This window comes from Miscanthus floridulus, chromosome 8 (assembly GCF_019320115.1).
Source record: "Miscanthus floridulus cultivar M001 chromosome 8, ASM1932011v1, whole genome shotgun sequence".
NCBI classification, from domain to species: domain Eukaryota; kingdom Viridiplantae; phylum Streptophyta; class Magnoliopsida; order Poales; family Poaceae; genus Miscanthus; species Miscanthus floridulus.
In genome coordinates this window covers 117,554,099-117,573,863 of record NC_089587.1, presented here as the reverse complement: position 1 = coordinate 117,573,863, position 19,765 = coordinate 117,554,099, and the positions used below count along the sequence as shown (strand labels likewise).

The 19,765-nt window shown below is 47.0% G+C and overlaps 2 pseudogenes; one reads left to right on the top strand and one right to left on the bottom strand.

Annotated features, from left to right (window-relative positions):
- Positions 1 to 15,403: 15,403 nt before the first annotated feature.
- LOC136469788 (probable lysophospholipase BODYGUARD 4) lies at positions 15,404 to 17,077 on the top strand (annotated as a pseudogene).
- A 986-nt stretch (positions 17,078 to 18,063) lies between these two features.
- LOC136478509 (uncharacterized) lies at positions 18,064 to 18,907 on the bottom strand (annotated as a pseudogene).
- Positions 18,908 to 19,765: the final 858 nt, after the last annotated feature.

The following is a 19,765-nucleotide window of genomic DNA, read 5'->3' as shown; positions in this document are numbered from 1 at the left end:
CGTGGCTCCGCGGCGAGCAAGGCCCGGCACTGCCCGAGTGCCCGAGGGCCTCCGACGTCGGGGAAGTGCGACTGCAAGTGTGCAACGTCCGGCAGACGCGAGATTCCCAGGCCGCCACTGTCGCACTGCGTGACTGCGACGTCAGACGAAGCCACGAAAGGTCACGTCAGTTTGCTAGTTTGCTTGTTGGTAAGATTGATCTTCTTCTTGTTTTTTTTCTTATTTGCAATTATTGAGTCCGAACTGATTTTGTGCCGACTCCGAATCCAAGAGGAATTTGCTCAGGAAAGAGAGAGAAAGGTTACGGCCCGGTGTCGGGGTGTGGATGCGGAATTGAATTAAACTCGGACACTCCCGTTTATTATATTATATATACATAATATATAACGGGGCTGGGGCGAGGCTTCTCTTGAGTTGAGCAGCACGTCATCGACTGTTTCATCGTGGAAACATGGACATATTCCCTTCTCGGCGATCTATTTGCTGGCACAGCATCAGGAAAGCGTTTCCATGGGCTGGTCCCGCCGCTGCGTCGTCCATTTTCAACGCACTCGACCGTTTGGGCGGCAATCACAACCACGCCCCTGCTGTCTCATCATCGCACGCTCGCGATGGCACCGTCAACAAGAGCGCGGACGACCATATGCTCCCGCCGAATCACCCCCAGACCATCCGGGTGCGCCGCATCGCCGGTCATCTCATCGCCACGGCCTGCGTGTGCGACGACAAATCTCGTTTTGGTTTTGGTGGACGAGATATCCTTTTGGAGAGGATTCGGTGGTGTCCTGTGAATGGCGGCGGCGGCGTTGACTGGAGAGTCGACGTGGTTGTGGATGATGAAGTCATAGATGCGTATAGCCATTACAAGGGCATCGTCAGGGTGTCCACTGGGTTCCTCGAATACATGCGCACCGACGCTGACGTCGCTGCGGTGCTCGGGCACGAGGTTGCGCATGTGATCGCGAGGCACGGCCTCCAGAACCGGCGGAACAGCTTTTGGGTGGGCTTCCTCGTCAACTTCGCTGCAGAGCTGCTCAACGTGCCGCGGGACAGATTCACGGAGGACAAGTGGGAATTCATCTTCATACGCCCGTGGTATTTCAGGTAGGAGCAGTACTCCTAGTATATATGCCTGTTTATTATTTTCCGCACATATATTGATATTGATATATTGATTACACGTACGTGTTTCTTTCCTATCCTACACCAACAACAGGAAAGAATTTGAGGCGGATCGTCTTGGCCTCCTCCTCCTTGCGGCCGCTGGTTACGATCCACGCAGTGCCCCAAAGATGTACGAGAAGCTCAGACGACTCATAGAGATGATGGAAGAACGACATTCAGTATCAGACGATGACCATGCCATATGGTCAACCCATCCTGCATTTACAGAAAGAATACGGCGTTTATCGCGAGCCAAGGTCATGGACGAAGCGCTGGACTTGTACAGACAAGCTCTTAGATCCGGTAAAGGAAAACACACTCAAGCTCTAGATTCCTGGTCATCTACGTTCACATTCGGGCTCTCTTGGGCTCGATTCTGGGCACAAGAATGGTTGCAAGGAGTTCCGAATCTCCGGAACCGCGTCAGGAATTCGTTTTGCTCTCGACCACCTGATCACCGGAACCGTGCACCTCATCAGATGCAGGCGGTGCCGGCAAACTGGAGGTGCAACAATAAAGGCATTGCTGCTGGATCCTTACCTGTTCAGAAAGCCATCTCATTTCGATACGGCACAGGCTACGCATCCGGCTGGCAACTACAGAACAATCATGTGTATCGTGCTAATTATTCGGCTTACGTCCAAGGAAACACCGGTTCCCCTTGCGCCAGACTGCTATGCGATCAACCTGGTGCTCGTGCTCCACCAGAGGTGAAGCTCTTCATGTGGCAGCTCATGCATGGAAGGCTATGGCCAGCGGATCCGTCCGCCTCATCAGCGTCACCGTCACCTGCTGCAAGGCGATAAAACGGGAGCTAGGGGTCATGTTCAACGAAATCCTGTAGACGGTGACCATCCATTTTCCAGCTGCGATCGTGGAAGCAGGAACCGTAAGCTCTGATCCTAGTCGGTGTTCTCAGGTGTCCACCGTCGTCGCACTAGATTATCAACATTTGTCTCATTATTATGTATTTAATTATGAAAAGATATATTCTATTATTAATTTTTTCGAAAGGACGGCAAAAATTTTACCGTAATTTTTATTGGTAGAGAAAAAGAAAAATAAAGGTTGGTCCAGTTTTTTAAGTGGAAACCAGACCAAAAAACCACAAACACCACGGATTAGATGAGGTGCTCCAGCACCACCCTCAACTACAGTACAACTGCCAACCAGCTAGCCACTCAGCTTTACTAACCATTCAACTAAACGACTAACCACTCGCTCCAAAGAACCCAACTAAGCTGAACACAACCCAACTAACAACTCTACTAACAACTTGACTAGCACAACTTACACGGCCACTAGCCACCAGCAGAACTATCACAGCTAACCGAGTAGGCAACATCCTACTGGTGAAGCTGCTCCGAAGAAACTCTTTCCCTGTGAGCTCCCAATTTGGCAGCCAGCTTCCTGGATGTGGCTTCTCATTCAAGTGACCAGTGAAGCAACTGTTGTAGTGACCCTGGCCAATCCATTTTTCTTCTTCTTAGCGCGATCCATTTTTCTTCTTCTTAGCACGATCCATTTTTCTTCTTCTTAGCTGCGATAGGAGTAGTAAGAGGAGTAGTAGGAGTAGTAAGAGGAGGAGTAGTAGGAGGAGTGGTAGGAGGAGGAGTAGTAGCAGCAGCAGCAGGAACAGCCACTACACACCAGCAATATATAAGCAAAAAAAAACAGAGAAGGAGTGGTAGTAGTAGAGTAAGAGCAGCAGCCACTTAGGAGTAGCAAGTAGTAGTAGTGAGTAGAAAGTAGTAGAGTAGAGTAAGTGTAGCAGTAGAGTGATAGTAGTAGAGTAAGAGCAGCAGCCACTTAGCAGTAGAGTGGTAGTAGTAGGTGCTATAATGAAAGATTATATATAAAAAAAAGAGTAGTAGCAGCGGTAGAGGCCTCAGAAACATGTCAATCATTATCTGATCTTGAACTTAGAGCATCAAGGCATCATAACAAAGAAGAGAGGAGAAGGTAATGTAGGGGCGGCTGCTAATGATGCCAAGTTCCTCACAAGTTCTTGATCATCAGCTCATATTCCATATAATGTATGGAATTGGACAATTTCATCATCGGCAAAACAAATGAGAGGAGAGGAGAGGGGAGATTTGGCAAAAAAGGCAACAGCTGCTTAACAAACATAGAGGAAAATGTGTAAAAACAAGCAGCTGCTGCTTCCCAAACATAGAGGATAGGAAAAATAGCCAAAAACAGTTGACTGCTGCCACATAGTTGGAAGACCCCTGCAGATCAAAATCTGGTAACTTAGATAGCCAACTAGTAGTAGTAGGAGAGTAGCTAGCAGTAAGTAGAGTAGCTAGCAGCCAGCTAGTACCAGTAGTAGTTTCTAAGAGTATAGGGAAGAGGGCAGAGTAGCAGCCAACACTAGAGTAGTATAGAGTAGTAGTAGAACAGCAGCAGCAGTAGGAGGACAGTAGTTTCTAAGAGTATATGGAAGAGGACAACAACAGTAGTAGAGCAGAGTATAGGGAAGAGGACAGCAGCAGAGTAGTAGTAGCTTCTAAGAGTATAGGGAAGAGGACAACAACAGTAGAGCAGCAGCAAGAAGACTCACTGTGTATATATAAAACAGTGGGCATATATAAGCATATATTAAAACAGTTGGCATATATAAAACAGTCTATTTTCAAGAGTACAAGAGCCATCTAAGTTTCATGCTGGAATTAATAATACAACATGATGATTGATCTACCCACTCAGGATTCAGAAAGCTCCATGCCCCATCCATCCATCATTCCATCATGCATCAAGGTCGGCACAAGGCAACAAGGGAGGGCCACTGACAGGTGGGCCGTGAGCCTACACCAGGCCCACGTGTAGACCCAACAGCTCGTGCAGTGAGCCAGTGACAGGTAGGCTGTCCATCACAGGTCAAGCCAGACGATGGTACGCTAATAACATTAGCTCTAACATAATTTCTCTAATAATAGCACATGACTCATCGTCTGAATAGTTCTGCAAGGCATTCTCGTGTAATCTTAAAATGTACACGTGAGCCTCGCTCTTGATGAAGAACTAGCTTTTCTCTCTCCTATCAAAATCCGAAGAAAATATACTTAGAGCTAGCTAGCTCATAAATTATCATGGAGCTGCTAGTAAACGTGGAAGAGAGAGAACAATATTTATATCATATTGTGAGTGCGAACCTCTCTCTTAACTCTATACTATTTTTCTTATTTTTTTGTAGTACTATTCAACAAATAAAAAATAATTCAGCTCGCTCAAAACTTGACATCGTCCTTATCGTCCTCTCCGGTCTCCTCTCTGCACATCCATTTGGGACTCTGATCTCACTCGCCTTCTCGCTCATGTCATGGATGGCCGGCCATGGCCATGGCCTAATGACCAGATGGGAGAGAAAGCCTACTACTAGCTGCCACTGCTAGGAATAATAATGGAATATGGATTTCACTGCAAGCAAGCAAGCAAAGGGCAAAGCAGTGGTTGCAACAGCAAGGAATCTAGTAAAAATTCCTTCTGCACTGCATTGCCTGGAATCTCAAGCCTGCAGACATGGGGACACAGGGAACATCATGCCTTCTACGGCCCAAAACTGCATCCCACTCCTTTTTGTTTGTTTTTCCTAGCTATAGCTACTAGCACACGCTATTTCCTACGGCCAAAAAACAATATACATGTCACTTTTTAAGGTATATATTTATACAAAATATTACCAACATCTGTATATTATCCATCGATACTATTAAGTGTTAAGCAGTGTAATTATTATTACCTCTTGTGTATATATCTCTAATGAAACTTAAGAAAAATTGACTTGAGATGTGCATTCTTTTTGGACGAAGCCTCCTAGCAATGGTGTAGGAGTAAAGGTCAACAACATCGGTCACTCTAGAATTTTCTACGGACCATGATAGCAATATAGCACAGATATATACATAATGATAGTAAAAGTATTTAACAAAATATGATCACAAAAGAATATCAGCTTTTCAAATGTGTGCTTGTACTACTAAATGAACATACTTGGCAAACAATAAACATAATCTCTCTCTATAGCAGCAAGTAGGCCAATCATCAACTAATCGGACGCGAGGAGGCGAGATGAGAAGGCCCCTATGCTGGTGCAAGTGGATTGAAGACAACATGCCAGTTAAAAATGGCTTAAGCTATCCTGGCCAAGACTGGTGACAACAAAACTGGAACTTGTGGCATGGGGCAAGTGACAATTTGTTGGGAACTGAAGTTCCTAAAAAGTGAGGAATAAAACTGGATGTCTTGGTAACAGCGTAATGCAAGCAGGAATATAGACAAGCCACTGCGTTAAAAAAATATAGACAAGCCACACCTCAATCAACCAATGAAGTTTAGTAGTGACTAAAAAAAACATCAATGCATAGCACGTAATACTCATCATCTTCATATTAGCATGTATCAACTAAAAAATTACCAGATAAGAACCAAAACATCCTATGTAAGCCATGCAATCAATCAAGTCAACTTATAAAAGCATCTATTTTCTTCTGTTTCATTTCTATACATCAAAAATAAAAATGCTTCAAGCATGGGCACTGGGTCAGGGCGTCAGGTATATTGTTATCAGGCTGGGATTATCCAAAAAGCTGCATAAAAATTTAGATGCATCCCATAAAAAAATCAGGTCAAGTGCAGACACATCAGCAAGAGCTATCTATCAGCCCATGCCTCCATTATTCAGCTACACATCAGCAAGCAGAGATCTGATACTTACCGGTCCAGATGGACGATGTGACACCGGTGTGTTGGGGCGTGTGGGGGCGGGACGTCGGGGTGCTCGGGCGGGACGCCGAGGGTCGACGCGCGGGGGGGCGGGCACGGGACGCCGGGGGTCGACGCGCGGGGGGTGGGACGCCGAGGGCGTGCAGAGGGCGGGACGCCGGGGGTCGGCGCGCGGGGGCGGGCGCCGGGGGCGTGCGGGGGCGGGACGTCGGGGGTCGGCGCGCGGTGGGTGGGTGCCGGGGGCCGGGCGGCGGGACGCCGGGGGTCGGCGCGCGGGGGCGGGCGCCGGGGGCCGGGTGCGGGACGCCGAGCGTCGGGGGCTGGTGTGGGCGGGCGCGGGACCTACGGCGGAAACCCTAGGCGCGGGCAGCCTGTCAGCGTCGGAGGAAGAAGACAGCGCCCAGACGATGACTCCTGTGCGCTTCTTGCTATTTATACTCGGTACTATTTGTAGGGGCGGTTCCTGATCCAGCCGCCCCTACAAATGCATTTTTAGGGGAGGTTCCCGATCCAACCGCCTCTACAAATATTTTCTGTTTTTTTAAATTATAAATTCTATATTTTTATATCATAAAAACACAAAGTAATATAAAAAATATGTATATGCACAAATATAATATTTTGTATTATTCTATATATGCACAAATTATAAATTCTATATTTTGTAGTCAAAACAATATAGAAAACAAAAAAAACAAAAATTAAAAATTTGAATTTTAAAACTTCGACTACAATTTTATGACATTAAATGAAATAAAATAAAAATGTTGTAAACTTAAAAGTTGTATAGCTCATCAACATGTACAACTTTTATTTTGGTCATCTTGTCATGTGACTTTGTTTGAACGATTCAAATTTTAAAATTCAAACAATTTCAACTTGAAACAATATTTTGAAAGAGTAAATGATTTCCGATGAAAAACTCATGAATATTAAAGTTGTAGAACTCATCAATATGTACAACTTTTATTTTGATCATATTTTTATTTGACCAAATTTGAACAGTTAAAATTTTGAATTTCACCAAATGGCAACTTCAAATAAGATTTTGAAACCTTAAATGATTTCAACAATAAAAGTCGTGAACATAAAAGTTGTTGAAATCCTCACTATCTACAACTTTTATTTTGATCACTTCTTTATATGACAAAGTATTAGTAAACATTGTTTATAAATTCACATATGACTCATAGTTTCATGAACTATATGAGAAACATGTTGATTTATAAACAATGTTTAGTATCACTTTGTCAGATAAAGAAATGATCAAAATAAAAGTTGTAGATCTTGATGAGTTATACAACTTTGGTATTCATCACTTTTTCAGTTGAAATCATTTAATGGTTGAAAATCACGTTCGAACTTATTATTTTTTTAAATTTGAAAATTTGAAGTGCTCAAACTTTGTCAAATGAAAAGAATGACCAAATCAACACACTAACTTGATAGGGCAAGATTTTAGAAAATTTTAGGAAAAAAATCATCATACTTGGAGTTAGTATGAGGGAGAAAGACTAGTTACAAATTTTAACCAGAGATTAAAAAGAAAAATCACAGCTGTTCATGATGATCAATGATGAACAAGTGTGATTTCTCTTTTTAATCTGTAGCTGAAACTTGTAACTAGTTTTTCTCCCTCATACTAACTCCAAATATGATGGGGTTTTCCCTAAAATTTTCTAAAATCATGCTCTAACATTTTAGTCTAGTCATCTACCTTTGTCACTAATTTAGAACAGTTCAAATTTTAAATTTTAGAAAATGACAGCTTCAAACCTGATTTTCAAACACTAAATGATTTCAGTTATAAAGGTGATGAATATAAAAGTTGTATAACTCATCAAGATCTCATACTTTTATTTTAGTCATTTCTTTATTTCATAAAGTGTTAAGTAATTTCATAAAGTTTTAGTAGTAATAGAGTGGATGTTCAAATAGAGTCATTTGGATATTGCAAAGGGTAATCTCACACACATGCATAAAATATAGTCTCACACACATATAAAAATATGTAGCCTTAAACACGTACATAAATATATAGTCTCACACGCATGCATAAATGAAGTCTTACAAACGTACACTTACACAAACACTACACGATCAACAACTAGCTAGCCCGCTGTAACAACTTTCCCCTTGACACATTTTCGTTCCCATGGCATTATGTTTTTGGGGAGGTTTTTTTCCACAACACTGATCTTTTTAGGAAAGTCTATGAATAGCGGCATCTCATCGTAGTTATTGTAAGCTTCAACATTGTCCACGCCATCAACTCCAATAATGTGTTGTTTTCCGGAGGCAACCACGTGCTTTGTCTTCTTCTTCGGGGGGAGGTTACTTTATGGGTCAGACATATAGAAAACTTGTGCGACACGTGAAGTGAGCACCCAAGGGTCATCTTGGTAGCCTAGATTCTCGAGGTCCAGGACTCTCAATCCGATCTCGTTCAGTTGGTGTTGTTTGATCCAGTGGCATCGAAACAAAGCCACCGTTATATCCCTTTTATAGTCAAGTTTCCATATCTCTTCAGTGATGCCAAAGTATTGGATCTTTCGTCCTAATCCATCGATAGCCTCTATTCGAACGCCGCTATTTTGGTTCACATATTTACTATCCTTTGCGTGGGTATAGTACGTATACACATTGATGTCATAAGCATTCCAAGATGTCACTTGTCTCGATGGCCCCTCCGCTAACCTACTGATGGTAATATAGTCTATGGTTTCTCCAGGCGGTATGTTTTGGTCCTTCAACCATATAGTTAGTCGTTGCTTGTGTTGTTTCATGACCCAATCATTCGAATGACTATTTCTCTCCACCATAATGATAGCCAAGCGTTCATCAATGTACGGTTGCATTAGTTGTGTACTCTGCAAGACACTGTAGTGCGCCCGACTCACCTCTTTGTAATCATGGTCGATGAACACTTTTCTACCACTAGTGCCCTTCCCAGCCAGCCTACCCTTGTGACGAGAATCAGGTTTACCAATCCCTTTCTGTACTTTTAGGTACTCTTGATAGCACTCGACGACTTCTTCAGTACTGTAACCCTCTATCATGGAGCCCTCTGGGTATGCTCGATTATGCACATATCGACTTAGAACCGACATGAACCACTCGTAGGATCACATTTCATGCAAGTAGCAAGGGCCCAGCGCCTGTATCTGATGAACCATATGAATCATGAGATGTGGCATTATATCAAAAAAAGAAGGAGGTAAACACATCTCCAGTTGATTTTGTGTCTCCACCATAAATTCATGTAGGTCACTCAGCTCTTGCTTGCCAATCATCTTCTGTGAGATCTTCGAAAAGAAGTAGCACATGCGGGTGATGACCGTTTTCAAGAACTCTGGCTTTATAGCCCTGATTGCAATAGGTAGAAACACTGTCAGCATCACATGGCAATCATGAGCCTTATAGTGTGTTATTGACAGGTCCTTCATCGACACTAGCTTCTTCACATTTGCTGAAAACCCAGTTGGGACTTTGATCCCCCTCAGGAAAGTACATATAGCTCTCTTCTCGTCTGATGTTAGGTTGAAGCACGCCATGGGCAGAGTGTATTTTCCATTAGCCTCAGGTACCGGATGAAGCTGTGGCATCATGTTTAGCTACACCATGTCTTTCCGTGCTTTTAGATGATCCTTTGACTTGTCTGTGTCCGTCAAGGTAGCAATGAGACTCTCAAAGTCATTCTTCTACATGTGCATAGCATCAATGGCATGGGGGACCTCCAAGTCTAGCCAATAAGGCAGATACTGAAAGAAGATCGATTATTTCTTGAAAGGTACTCCTTCGATAGGAGGTGTGCTTCTATCTCTGTTCGTCCAATCCGGATTTTTCTTTCCATAGACGACACGTATGTTTTTCACCATTCTTTACACGTGTTCTCTGTTATGATGTCTCTCAGGAGGGGGTTCAATCTTCGGGGCGTTGTCATAAAATCTAAAGAACAATTTGCTGTGGTACTTGTGACTTGTCTTTAAGAAGCGTCGATTCCTTAGGTAAACTATCTTCTTGGATGCATCTAGGTACACCCATGTAGTACCATCCAAGTAAACCAAGCATCATGTCTTCCCTTTGATCTGTCCAGACAAAGCAAACAACGCGGGGTAATCATTGGTAGTAACAAATATTATTGCTCTACATATGAAGTCCTCCTTTCAGAACGCATCGTACATCTGCTCCCCATGCCTCCATAGCCTCTCCATTTCTTGCATCAAAGGCTCGAGGAACATGTCTATATCAATGCCTAGTTGTTTAGGGCCAGAAATAAGAATAGTGAGGAGAATGTACTTTCTATTCTGACACAACCATGTTGGGATGTTGTACATGGTCAAGATCACTGGCCATGTGCTGTGGTCGCTCATCCTGTTATTGAAGGGATTCATTCCATCGGTGCTCAAGCCAAACCATACATTCCTTGGGTCATCGCTGAATTCTTTGTGCTTCTCATTAAACCTTTGCCACTGACTACAATCAGCCGGGTGTGCAATCTTATCATCATCCACCTTGTGCTCATCATCCCACCATGTCATGAGTGTGACTTCTTTAGGGTTTAGGAAGATACGTCTCAAGCGGTCGGTCACTGGCATGTACCACGTTACCAAGGTAGGAATTCTTCTCTACTTTGCATCGTTGCCTAATAAAGTGTCCTCTAGGGGCTGAGATTCTTGTACCACCTTTTTTGTACCCTTCTTATTCCTCTTTTTCCCCATGGAGGCTTCATCCCCACCGTAAAGGTCATTGTTCTTGTACCGGCTGGCCCCACACCAGGGACATTTATCCAGTGACTTGAACGTTTCACCACGAAAAAGTATGCATGCATTTTTTTCAACCCCCATTGTCAATGGACTTATGACCTTCTTCGCTTGGTATGTGTTGGTGTAAACTGAGTTTGGTTGTGGCAGCACCCATGACAGGAGATGCAATAGATCATTGAAACTACAGTCTGACTAGCCGTACTTAGCCTTCAGAATGAGCAGCTCAAGCACAAAATGTAGCAATGTCCAATGTGTCGGACAACCCTTTTCAACACCATACATAGTCTCATTCGATGCTTTTGTCACCCTTTCCAAAATTTCTACACCTTTCAGGCTATTTAGTAAAATCTCTGTTCCAAGGGCTCGAACCATGTCCTACAAATCATCTTCATCCCCAACACGTGCTCCACCATCATTATTGGCACCACCTTCGTCGTTACCATCCCAACCACCAGCATCACCACCTTGTTTATTGCCAAACTCGAAATCCATTCGTGCATCAAGCTCTGTTGAATATTGGGACAGGGATTCTATGGTTTCATCGTCGTATTCCTCCTCATCCTCGTCGTTAACAATAACTATTTCACCATGATGAATCCACACTGTGTAGTCCTCAACAAATCCTCGCATAATCAAATGTGATCTGATGATAGTCACATCTGTCCATGCCATACGGTTCTTGCAATCTTTACATGGGCAAATAATTGTATCCTTATTCTCTTTCAACGTCGTTGCATGCTTCTTTGCGGCTTCAATAAATTTATCCACCTCTTCACGGAAACCTGCCTTGAATCTTAACGAACCATACATCCAAGAGTTTCTGTACTCCATCTTTTACAACAACAACAAAACAAACATTAAAGGACTACTTATTCAGATATATATAAAAATGAAACAAATTAATAATTACTTGAGAATAATTGTATATACTTCAGATATATATGAATATAAATCTAATATAATTATATGAAGCATACAAACACACCATGGTAAAGGAAAATTAATTAATGGCCCATTTATCCATAAATATTAAAATACTTAATTATTGATTACAATAAACATTTTTAAAGACAACAATTAGCAACAATTATACTTTACCCAATATCTTTCATATAAACCCTAGTCCAATTTCATCAAACATAAATTTACAAAAACGAAGTTAATAAAAAAACCAAACCCTAGATCTAGATCCACATGCACATGAAATATCCATAAAACTAACTAATTGTTCACTAAAATCAAGAAACATGAACCAAATAAGGGTATGATCTTGTTCCCCTCCATAATTTACCCTAGTACATTTAAAACTTGGGTCTAATTTGCTTCATAAGTAGCTTAAGCGCCATAGAAGAGAGAGAAAAACAAAACTCTAATTACTCACTAACCAACCATTAAAACTTCAAAAAAGTATGGAATAGCATTTTCTTACCTTCTACAACCTCTCCATCAAAGGATTTGAGATCAAAACCTTCTCCCCTTAGTAGAGCAATTTTTGGGAGGTGCCCAAGGCTTCCCCACCTTTCTTTCACGGGTTGGAGTGAGTGACCCGAGGAGGAAGAAGGTGCTGCATCTGTTTTATATGGGGGGCATTTGTAGGGGCGGCTGCCGCCCCTACAAATCAGAGCTATAAATATGGGGCCATTTGTAGGGGCGGCACAATCACCAGCCGCCCCTACAAATAGCATTTACAGGGGCGGCTGATGATTGAGCCGCCCCTACAAATCAGACCCCATTTGTAGGGGCGGCTGGTGTCTGGGCACCCGAGCACGTCACTGTAGGGGCGGCTCCATCACCAGCCGCCCCTACAAAAAAATTGAACCGTTGCTAAAAATTGTTTTTTACGTAGTGCCGCTTGACCCGTCGGAGAATGCAAACCGAATCGCTCTGCCGCTGGGTCTATCGCTGCTTCTGCACATTGGATTGAGCCTGCTTCCTCCCGTGCCGCTGAAGGTGGAGATTTGGCAAGACACCTACCAGAAGGTAGAACAGGGGATGACTCACGCGGAACTGCTTGAGGTTGTAGGTCGTCGCTTGAGGGAGGCATGCTCTCTTCAACAGCTCCATGTTTACTTGTCGGAAGGTGGTTGAGCTCCTGTGGCGCCCCTTGGGGCGGGGATGCCGGCGGCCGCTGTGTGGCGTCGTTGGCTTCGAGGCTGGTGGAACTTGAATGAGGACCAGACTGCAACCCATCAATGCGTAGATCGGTCGATGGAGAGGGTGGATCTGGTGGTTGATGGAGAGGGGAGCCTGTGGATGGAGCGGATCTGGGCGATTTTGATTCCGCCGCGGGGAGGACAAGGAAGGGGAGGAGCGGGTCGGGGGGCGGGTCGGTGTCGGGGTCCTCCATTCCCATCTCCGACATTTCTTCTATTATTAATGTAATGCAAGAGTTTTGCTTTTAAAAATTTTGCACAGATCTTAACGCACCCTACTGATAAATTATAATTAATTTTGTCTTGAAATTTGATCAGAGCCGGCCCTATCCGTAGGAAATCTTTCTGTCCGAACATTCAAACGGAAGCGGATGCTGCACGAGCAAGCATTGTTTCTCTTCCTCTGCGGCCCACGGCGCAGCACCGCTCCTCCTTCGTCTCCATCTCCGGCAGCTCTCTCCCTCTCTCGTCTCCATCTCCGGGTGGGGATGGTGGTCAGGTGGTTAGGGGCCCTAGCGGTGGTGGAGGCAGCCGGACCAAGTCGGGATGGGTGCGTCATAGCGGTGCTCGGTGGCTAGCATGGCCATGGCGGCGGTGGCGGGAGTGGGTGTGGGAAGGGGAAGAAGGAGGCTGCCTCCTTACAGAGAAGCAATGCTAAAGTGAAATCCAACACGTCCAAATCGAGAGCTTCTCGAGCTGCTTCTGCTGCAAGCCTGCCTGCAATCATTTCTCAATTTACATCATTTCCCTCACTACAGCGCACCCCAGTTATGTTCGCTTCGCTGAAAAAACAAGCCGAAACATTATTCCGGCTGATTTGTTGTGAGAAAAAAATACTGTTCCGACTGAAAAAAAAAAACAAACTGAAAAGTACATATTATAAGACAAACGAACAGGGCAAAGATCTGCGGCTGCTCGCCATGCCTTCTCCACGCGCTCCGCCGCAACAGGACCTGCGCGTGCCTGCTTGCCTCCGCCACTTTTCTGCTCACATCCAGCAGTCATCGACGCCAGTCGCCAGCCACTACCAATTCTACACCATGACAACATACCAATCACTCCTTTCAAGTATCGCTCGGTTCCCCCTCTAATCCACAGCATCTAGAACGCCACGACCCCAACAACATACATTCAGGAGATCAACGTACTTCACCAGCGCTCCCCACTGCCGTGATGAGTTCATCCACCTTGCTCGCTTCACCTCTGCCCATAGCAGCTTGGCCACCGCCGCCATTGCCACCACTTGCTTGGCTCTGACACCATGTCGGATTAGGCAAAAAAAATCTAGCATCTCACTCTATTGCTTATCTTCTGGTATACTGACTCCATTCTGTAATATAGTGGAATCTCTTTTGTTGCCTAATATACATACATGCCCAACAACATGAAACAGGGAAAACAAAGGAGATTCCATAATCATTCATCAAGGAATAAATGTATATAGGACCACTTCTGGCCAGATAGGGTAAAACCAACACAGCAACCATATTCCACATTAACAATCTCAGTCTCAGGATATGAATTCTGGCAGTATATATACAGCGCACCGTCGAATTTTGAAAGATTAAGTTGCACAGGCATGCATTGAGTATCATCTTAGACACACAACTTGGTGGTGTAGTTCATAGCTATAGGGAACCAGAATCTTGTAGCCCCAGTAACATGTCTACTCTAATTATTAGAGTATAACCACAAACTTTGAGAACTTTCAGAATCATGTGTCGCAGCCACTTAATCATTCTTCGATGCCATTTCTCCTTACCGCCATTGTCTGTAAATAAAACAGAGTACATGTTGGTCAGCACAGTTCATGTATCTAAACTTAATAACAGGTGACACGCATATATCAAATAATTCAACTTCTTACTGTTGCAATTGTAGATGTTCAAAGGATGTTTTAGTTAAAACTTACAGCTACTAATATGAACCTTAAATGCCAGAGCGTACCACCAACCACATGCAATTTGTTTTTAAGCAACCATGCTATGAAACTATTTCACCTAGTATAATTTGAATTTGTGCAATAGGTCATCATTGATAGTTGAGGGAAATACGAGCAGCAGGAAAAAAAACTCTGAATGATGAGATGGTCTCATCAAAACAACTAATGAAGCATGCTTTAAAAGTCGCTTTAACCAAAATGCAGTGGGCACAGCAGCACACACAAGTAGAGAACTAACCAAGGGGGTAAAGTTGAGCCTGTTTATTCGCATATTTACTTATTCACACAATTGAATTGAGTAAAGTTCTTTTAAGAGTAAAATACACCGGAGGTCCATTAACTTTCGATGAAGTGTCATCTAGGTCATCAACTTTGAAACTGCATTTTTTGGTCCATTAACTTTTGTTTTGTGTCATCTAGGTCCATCAGCTTTGACTCTTGCAGCCGTCGCTCGTCTGCCGGGCATGCATGTGTGTTTTCCTGCTCGAATCATGACAGGGTTAGTGCATTTCGGCCCGGCTAAGCGGCCCTGTGGTGTCGCGCCACCCTGCTGCTGCTCCTGTCGCTGGCTCTCCGCAACGCGGCGTACCTGCAGGAGCGGAAGAACTTCATGGCCACGGAGGTCCCTCCCGTCCCTTCTGGCACCACCTACCATGCGAACATTCCCGAGCTCCGGCCGGTGATCCACCTCCACCACGTACATGGCCACGGAGGGCCGCCGGCGCGGCGTCCACGGCGCTGGCCAGCGTCGTTTTCGCGGTCCTGGACGTCGCCGACGTGATCCTCTGCTTCGTGTACGCCCTCCTCGACGGCGTCCTCGAGGACAGCCCGTGCGCTGCTACTGCCACAGGAGCTACGACGACGACGACGGCGGCATCAGCGAGGCAACCGCTGCAGCAGTGGACGGTGGTGACCACGAGGAGGTCTCCGACACGCTGTACGCGCACGGTCGGAGGAGCGTCGTCAGGGACACGCTGCTGGGGCTCCTGCGACTCGTCGTCGGGAGGAGGGGAGCGGTGCCGCCGGATGAGCCGATGCCCCCCTGCAAGTGGCGCAGCCCCAGGTGGTCTGACTGCGTGTGCAAGTCGTGCGTCGCATGGCGAGGCGCCGGTGAGGGCGAAGCCGGCGGCCGGCTGCATGTCGTTGTCAAAGAGCCGGATCGGAAAGCCGCCGGCGGCGGCCAGTTTGCAGATGAAGCAGCAGGAGCACGCACGCCCGACCGCGAGAACGCCATCTTCGTGCACGGTTTCACATCGTCGTCGTCCTTCTAGGCGGAGACGGTGTTCCGGGAGTCCTCCTTCATCCTCGACGACTGCTGGCTGTTCGCGGTGGATCTCTTCGGCTTCGGCCGGAGCCCCAAGCCTGCGAACTGCATGTACAGAGTGAGAGACCACGTGGAGGCGATCGAGAGGAGCCTCATCGAGCCGCATGGCCTGATGAGCGGCAGCGCTTCCTTCCACCTGGTCAGCCACTCCATGGGCTGCATCATCGCCCTCGCCTTGGCTGCCAATCACCCGACCCGCGTGAAATCCATCACGCTGGTTGCACCGGTGAGTAGAGTACACGCACACACCAGTAGGCAGGCAGCTCCTTTGGCGCTCACCATCAGTCAGTAACGACTGACCATGTTCGTTGGTTGCACTTGCAACATGCAGCCGTACTTCCTGCCGTGCGAGCAGAGGGCGAGCCAGGTGGCGCTAAACAGGCTGGCCGAGAAGAAGCTGTGGCCGCCGCTGCTGTTCGGCTCCGCGGTGATGTCGTGGTACGAGCACATCGGGAGGACTGTCTGCTTCCTCGTCTGCAAGAACCACCTGCTCTGGGAGTGGCTTCTTCAGCCTCTTCATGGGAAACACGTACGTACATACACTTCGTAGGCACGGTTCAGAGTTTCAGACACGCTGAACGGTGATGAAACTATTTCTTTTCTCTAGAAAAAACAGTTGCATGCAATACAATGCAGGGACGTGGATTTCAGGGTGAGGGATCTGACGAAGCACACCCACCACTCGGCGTGGCACACCATGCACAACGTCATCTGCGGCGGGGCGAGGCTGCAGGACGCGAACCTGGAGGCCGTCGTGGCGGCCGGCATCCCGGTGCAGGTGGTCCACGGCACCAACGACCAGGTGGTTCCGGTCGAGTGCAGCCGCCATCTCAAGGCTAAGCTCCCGCGCGCCAAGCTCAGTGTCATGGACAGGCGTGACCACTCGACGGTGGTTCTGGGCAGGGAGAGGGACTTCGCCGAGGAGCTCAAGGCGTTCTGGTGGTCAGCTGCTTCAAGGTCCCCGGTTCACGTCCAGGATGTGGACGTTCAGCAACGATACTGATGTGCCAGAAGGGACGGGAGGGACCTCCATGGCCATGAAGTTCACCAACGATACTGATGCGCCGCTGAGAGCCAACGACAGGAGCAGCAGCAGGGTGGCGCGACACCACAGGGCCGCTTAGCCGGTTAGCCGGGCCGAAATGCACTAACCCTGTCATGATTCGAGCAGGAAAACACACATGCATGCCCGGTAGACGAGCGACGGCGGCGAGTGCAGGCATGGCTCCACCGACGCAAAAAGCCGACGTGCGTGCATGCATGCGTGGACCTGCAGTGAACCATTTTAAAAGTTCATGGACAAAAAATGCAAGAGTCAAAGCTAATGGACCTAGATGACACAAAACGAAAGTTAATGGACCCAAAAATGCAGTTTCAAAGTTGATGGACCTAGATGACACTTCACCGAAAGTTAATGGACCTCTGGTGTATTTTACTCTTCTTTTAATAAAATAGAAGAGCAACAATAATTAAGTTTGTATACTAAAAAAGAACAGGGTATGCAGATTTGCAGAGAGAATACATGAACAAGTGGCTATTTGGAGAACAGGATCAATCCTTCAAAATAAATTTTATACAATGGCATCAATGAAAAAATTATCAATGATAGACAGCAGATTTTTGAGCAGAGATACTTGCAAACATTAAACACTAATGTGGTAATCCAACTAGTTTCCCAGTTACAAAAGATCGTGGGGATGGGGATGGCTGTGCCTAACCAGTTATTTATATGCTTCCTAATACACATAACAAATGATTTGATGATTTTGCATTCTCTCGGGATGGTAGGCTTCTTGTTGCATTGGGCCAATTGACCACAAGAAACAGATCAATTCATACGAATACGTAAAAGCTAGATGTGCAAGTGGGTTTTGCAGTTACGTTAGAGTAATGCACAGAAAACATCATGTTGACAATAGAAAATATGTACTAGCTGGTACTACGCCACACTAACAAAAGCATAGCCAGAGAGTAAAGGGTGCAGAGACCTCAGACGATGCTGTTAGTAGGTGCATGGCTTTCGACGCCCGGCGACATCCTCCACAGCTTAAGCGCCATAATGGGTATAGTGACAAAGCAAGAAAGCACCATGGAAGCCAGCACCCCCGCGTCAATGACCGCTGTACTGATCCTACCCGTCAGAGATCCCTTGGCAGGTGTCGCACGACCAGCACCAAACAACCAAAGAAGCTGAGCACGACGAAAGGTATAGACGCGAGCGATCCGATCACAGCAGTGTCACGCAGCATGCTCCCCATTGACTCTCGAGGTATCTGATGACGACAAGCATTTCCAGGTGGTCAGGCCAATGAATGAAACACAAAACAGTTCCAGCGATCACAGGCACATGGATTCCAAATTTCCAATACAGTCTAGACTCGCCAGTATTGGTTAATCGAGTACAATAATCCGGTAGGAATGTAGGATTAGGATCAACCATTCGAAATCAAGTTGAATTTCTGCAGCGTTACCTTGTTCATCCCCATCCCCATCCCCATCCCCATGCCAACTCTGAGTCTCTGAGATCCGTGACGACCAATCTCAAGGCGGCGTGCAGTAGCAGCAAGAGGGCGACGAGGGCGAGGAGCACGCCGAAGAGGGCGGCATCGGTGGAGAGCTTGAGCAGCGCGCTGAACACCGGGTAGCCCACGCCATAGGTACCGCTTGGTGAGGCCAAGTCGATGAAGGCCGCGGCGGCCGCGGCCACGCCCCCGACCCACATGCTGGCAAGGCATAGGTAGGTCAGCGCTTTGGCCGCGGCGCAGACGGGCCGCTCCAGTGCCGGAACCGGCGGCAGTGTGGCCTTGGCTGCGTCCGCGACGGCGACCGTCATGGGTGGGAGCCGGGGAGAGGGAAACCCTAGGTTCGTTGTGGTGGACGCTTCTTCTCAACGGCAGTGGGAGTCGTTTTGGGAAATGGGGGGTCGATGGAGTGGGGGATTTGCGAGGAACACGGGAAGAGATTTTAACGTCTAGTATATAGCAGTCAAACAGGCCGTTAGGAGAGAAGCTGGAAACTGCGCGCGTTCGGTTGGTCTATACACACATCTTGCTTTTGGGTTTGGGCTCATTAAGACTGTCTCCAACGGTCCAGACCTAAAAACGAGAGGCATTCGATCGTATAGGTAGTGCACAGCGAAAGGGTCACGGAACCCAAACTTCCCTTCTTCCAATAGCCGACGCAAACGAGAAGCCTCATCGTGCTGGCCGCAGTCGGGCCGCTCCCCGCCGGCCGCGCGCTGCCGTGGACCCGCCTCACCGTGCTGGCTGCACGCCGCCGCGGACCCACCTCGCCGTGCCGGTGCGCACCTCCACGAGGACGACCTCCTTGGCAACAGCAGCAGCAGCCACACCTGCGACACCGCGAACGCGCTGAGCGGCCGAGGCGACAGCGCCAGCGCCAGCGCCGCGTTGATCTCTCTGCTGAGGACCTCGCTCTCCACCAAGAGCCGGTCAGCACTGCCTTAGGCTTGGGCGCGGTTGAGCGCGGACGCCGGGGACGCTCGGCCTCAAGTTTGGGCGTGGACGCTGGGGAGCTCGGGCTCGGTCGAAATTGGCCGCCGGAGATCTGGAAGGAGCCGCAGTCGAGCGCGGACGCCGGGGACGCTCGAGATCGGGCTTGGCCGCCGCGCGCCCGCAGTGCCGCCGCCGCGCCACCGAGGAGCGCAGACCACAGATCCGGCCAGAGGGGC